At 27.2% G+C, this 5,761-nt stretch overlaps 1 long non-coding RNA gene across 1 annotated transcript; it reads left to right on the forward strand.

Annotated features, from left to right (window-relative positions):
* The first annotated feature begins 4,022 nt into the window (after positions 1-4,022).
* LOC136230838 (uncharacterized) lies at positions 4,023-5,095 on the forward strand. Its single transcript, XR_010689546.1, has 3 exons — positions 4,023-4,337; positions 4,424-4,497; positions 4,790-5,095. It is a non-coding gene; the product is annotated as an uncharacterized lncRNA (long non-coding RNA).
* Positions 5,096-5,761: the final 666 nt, after the last annotated feature.

Below are 5,761 nucleotides of genomic sequence, written 5' to 3' on the forward strand. Positions count from 1 at the left end.
TAAATCAAAGAAACGGTGAAGAACAGTTCAGAGAAACTGATGATAAATATAAAAAGAAAAAAGAAAAAGAAAAAGAAAAAGAAGAAAAACATGAATCGGTGGATGCTGATGACATTTGAGATATATATCTCAAATATGGAAAATATCCATTTTGGTCCTTCATCTTATATAATCTTTTAAAAATTATTCTAAACTTTTAATTGACACATAAAAACATCAAATTAACTCCAAACTTGTCTTATAACACCAAATAAAAATCACTCACATAATAATTATAATATATATAACTATCAAGGTATAAATTCTAGAAATTGAGACACGGATGTGACAATTCTCCCCACCGTAAGAAATTTCGTCCTCGAAATTCACATTCTCTAATCTAATATCGGTATCACTCTAAACATCATTTATATAACTCTTAATAATTCTAAACCTCAACTCAATGAAACAGGAATTTAAATTTCAGATCTCATTGATTCAACTTAAGATTCTCTAACACACTAAATTCATGTTATAATCTCTCAATCATTAAGCAATTTCCAAACTCATTGAAACCTTCATATTTCTATTTCTCAATCTCATATCTATTATCTTCAATTTATCACTTTATCATCTCCTCACTTTCCTATATTCCTAAGAAAACCAACTTATCATGTAAACCAGTATCAATGTCTCTCAAATAAGGAGAAAAATCAAAACAAAATTAGAGTTCATGATTTGATGATTAAATGTGAAAATTTGGTAAGCTTAAATATTTGAGGAAATAATTAAGATAGGAATTTTGAGGACAAATTTTCTGATCTTAAGCACAGTTTGAGGTAGGAAATGAAGAAATAAAGATGAAAGAAGTTATTTTTAGTCGAAGTTTGTGTGATTATGGTTAAGTTTATATACGGATCAAATTGAGTGTTTATATGGCAAATAAGAAAATCGAATGATATTATAGATTTACTGACTTTTATGGGTGTAAAGATATTATTTTGAGTTTAGAGGAGACAAAAAAACATTGATTATCGTAATTTAGGTACTTTAAATAATCTCAAAGATCACAAAATCCTTTCAAATGATCAAGATTCCTCATAATCATCATTAGACCACAAATTCTAATATTTCCTTCCATTAACTTCATCATTTATCAATATCGATATCACTCTCAATTTCAACCTAGTTAATTCCATCACCATAATCCACAATAATTCCATCAATTGCATATATATCAAATATATTTCACCTATCTCCAAGTTCTACAGACTTCAAAAATATCACTTTTGAACCGCTAATATGTGTGATATTATATTTTTCTTCATAACTATCAAGGTATAAATTCTAGAAATTGAGACACGGATGTGACAACATGTTTTGGATGTGGTGAGTTGGGCCACTACAGAAATGAGTGCCCAAATGCTACGTGGACTGGTGGGGAGGCTTATGCTTAGACTTCAAGGAGAGGCAACCCAACAGACAACACATTTGGAGCTGGCAGAGGTCGAGGTAGAGGTCGTGGATCCAATCTTGGTGGTGGACATGATGCTTTGGTGGGTGCTCAAGCTCAGACACACTCTACACAAAGAGTTTTTAACATGACTAGAAACGAAGCACCTTCTGCAACTGATGTCATATCTGGTACTGTTACTATCTTTGATACTTCTGGTTTTGTATTAATAGACCCTGGGTCAACCCATTCATACATGACATCTGCATTTACTTTGAAAGTGTCTGGGAAAGTAGAGCCTTTAGGTTATGATTTGAGGGTACAAATGCCAACTGGGGATAGTGTAGTAGTCGATAAGGTTGTAAAAGATTGTCCTATAAGGGTGAGTGGGAGAGAATTTCTAGCCAATTTAATTGTTTTAGATTTTAATGAGTTTGATGTGATTTTGGGTATGGATTGGTTGTCACAATATAGGGCAGTAGTAGACTGTTATACTAAAGAGGTAACATTAGGTATCGACACTACAAAAAATTTGCCCTTTTATGACAATTTTTCTTGCTACGCACAAAATTTTGTCATTAATGACTGCCTTACCATGACAAAATTTAAAGCTCGTCACAATTTCTATTTTTATATCACAAATTTAATATGTGTCTCCATTAATATATGTTTTTGTCACTATTCAATTCATTCCATGACGATAAAATAAATATCGTCACTTATAGTTTTGGAGGCAAAAAATAATATTAAAATTTTGGAGAGAAATATTTTTCTTGACAAAATTAATTTAATCGATGACAACTATATTGTCATGGTAAATGCTCATTTTTAATGACATGCCTTATTCGTTATAATTTAATAAAAACAAACGTGACAATTTAGATTTCGTTATATATTTAATTTTACAGTGACGTTTCTGATATATTATCATCTATTTTAATGTGTTTCCATGACGATATATAACAATTGTCACCATTATATTAATTGATGACGATTTTATATCGTCATCGCATACACTACTTTTTATGACAATTGTTGTTTTTTCAAATTTAATAGAAACTAAGTGAAAATTAGACTTTATCATATAATTTTATTATTATTATTTAAATATTATCATCCATTTAATGTGTTTTTATGACATTATATACTAATTGTCATCATTATGTGAATTGATGATGTTTTTATATCGTCATTATAAATAGTAATTTGTATGTTGATTTTTGCATCATAATAATTTGACAACTTAGATTACGTCTCATATATATATTATTTACATTGACGTTATTCAGATATTATCATGTATTTTAATGCTATTAGAAAGTCAATTCATGAGATTTTATATTGTCATCATATTATTAGTTTCTACGAGGATTTTGATTCTTAATAGTTTAATATAAATGATCATGACCATTTAGATTTCAGTCATATAATTCCATCTAATATTAATGTCATATATTTTACCAATATAGTTACATTTATTATATATTTTATATAAGTTTTTATTTAAGATAAGTTTTTAGAGCTTAAACTCAATAAAAGTTAAAAAATTAATAGGTTTAATACATCATTTGCTTCTTGAACTTGTCTAAAAAGTTTGATTGGTCCCCTGAACTTTTAAAGTGTCTCGATGCTCCCCAACGGTTGTAAAAAAGTAAGCCGCATGTAGAAGATGTGTTGCATGCGCCTTAGAATGTTATTACATAATTCACATAATAGATTAAAAAAGAAGTTCTTCTTTACTCAACTGTAAAACTTGTCTTCTCTAATATTAGAATCGTATGCCCTGACTTTGGTTGTTTTACTTTTTTTTAAGACACGTGCAATACATTTTTCACGTTTCACTTACTATTTCGCAACTGAGTGATTAATTGGTTATATTTTACGCAAGTTTAGTGGGCGAACTGGACATTTTATCCAAGTTGCAGGGGCTTTCGAGACACTTTAAAAGTTCCGGGATTAATCAAACTTTTTAAATAAATTCATAGGATAAATAATGTATTAAGCCAATTTAATATGATTATAATATAATTTTTTATGATTTCATTTAAGCTACTATATTATACGTATCTATTGACATTATCTTAAATTGACATTCATTTTTAATTTTATAAATACTAATTTATTTATATTGAAATTATTACATAATGTAAAATATATTATTTTTATATATTTTTCAACTCAATCTTTAACCTTAACCTTGGTACTCTTAAGGATATAGTAGAAATTTATTAAACTATATATATATATATATATATATATATATATATATCTATCTATCTGGTTAAAAAAAACATAATTTCTTCAATATGTATGTATTCAAATATTTAACATCTTAAAACAAAGTATACTTCATATTTATTTTAAAATATTTAATAAGATTAGTATTATAATAAAAAAAATTACCATATTATCAAAATAATTTAATAAAGTAAATTATGATGTATAAATATTTTTATGATTTTTATTTATAATTATAAACTTCCTTAAAAGGGTAATACCATTTAAGCTCCATTAAATTGGGCCCAATAAAAATATTAACCCAAATCCACTTATCCATATCCAAGACTGTTGAACCTATTTCCCACTAACTCTATCGTGTTATGGCGGTTTCTTCAACATTTTGTTGTCTGTAAGTGCCCCTTTTTCTCTCTTTAGCGAAGATCGCCAATCACCTCCATCTCTGCGCGTAAATATTAGTTTCCTGGTCACCAGAGGTGCTAGTATAAACTCCAGATCAGAATCGCTTTTCTCTGATTTTTCGCTCCTATTTCTTTTCGCCTTACATCTTTGACCTTGGATTTTTTTTATTCCTTTTTATATGTCGATCACTTATTCTTTCTCCCAATTGATTTGAACCTTTCTGGCTTGTAGTTGGGTTTGTTTGAATGGAAATCAAATTCGAAAGGTAATAGATCTTTCTCCCTTTCTTTTTCTTGTTTGCCATTTTCTTTAATTTCTTAATTTTAAACTATTTTTTTTTCTTTTTCTCAGCCTCCAAGTGAAATGGCTGAAAATTTGTTTGTTCAGTGGATTCTGAAATTCAGAGAGTTGATACTTCGATTCAGGTAGTAATATACTTAAATTGAATGATATGCATTGATTTCTATATGGGAATTGGTATATTAGCATGTTAAAATTGGGACTTGACTCTCGATTTTGGTGTGTGGAGTTTCTAGGTTTAAAAGGTGAGAGTATATATGATAATTGAGAGCTTCTTGATGATTAGTAGCATAAATTTCTACTCAATGAGTTGATTTTACTAAGTTTCTGTTGATGATAACAATTTGGGTTTTCTAGATTTTTATTAAAGAATTATATTATAAGCATATTTTACTTACTGTGATTTTCTTTTGGCAGAAGGAGTTTGATAATTCTCGAGTATATAAATAACCTTAGAAAGGAAACCATATTGTGTTTCTGTCTTTTTTGAAGAAATATTGAAAAACAGGAAAGCTAGCAGCGGAGGACAAAAAAGAAAGTGAAGAATAGTATATAATTTCTTTTGTTTTTTTTTGTGAGAATTTCTTTTGTTTTATTAATTTTTTTTTGTTATTGACTGTTGTAATTAAAATTTTATTGTATGTTGAGCTGAAATGTAAAATTACAAGTTTATTAGTACTTCATTTTGGAAATAAGTTTATTACGATGTAAGGTAATATTAAGTTTATTACTTTTTATATCCATTATTACAGTTTCTTTTTATTTCTTTTAGATATCACTTCTTTAATTTGATTAGCCAAGCCAAAAAATAAATAATCCACTTTTTATAATTTAAATAAATTAATTTTCAAAAAAATAATTTAAATAAATTATAATAAACTTAAAAATAAATATATATATATATATATATATTTAAAAAACATTGAACAATTAATTATTATTAAAAATATTATTGTCCAGGATAAAATGGTATGCAATGGTAACATTATTATACGTCATAAAATGGATACAAAGGCAACACTATTATTTGTCACACACTGAGTTAAATTTTAATATGACAGAAACTTTGAATTTTTCATGATAATCATAACGTCACTAAATTATATATAACTTTCTGTATTATAATAATATTGTCACTATAACTTATATTTTTATGACAAAATATAAAATCGTCATTTAAGGTTTAACATATAATGACGATAAACAATCTTTAGTGACAAGAAATATTCACTAATGATGACGAAATAAGCGTCACGAAAACTAAAATATAATGTAACATATTTGCTTTTTCGTCACATAAAGACAAATTATTAGTGACAAAACAAAAAATTGTTACATATATAAAATACCACGCTCATACTATGACAATCGTTGCGACGATGAAATTTT

The sequence above is a fragment of the Euphorbia lathyris genome, chromosome 5 (assembly GCF_963576675.1).
Source record: "Euphorbia lathyris chromosome 5, ddEupLath1.1, whole genome shotgun sequence".
Taxonomy (NCBI): domain Eukaryota; kingdom Viridiplantae; phylum Streptophyta; class Magnoliopsida; order Malpighiales; family Euphorbiaceae; genus Euphorbia; species Euphorbia lathyris.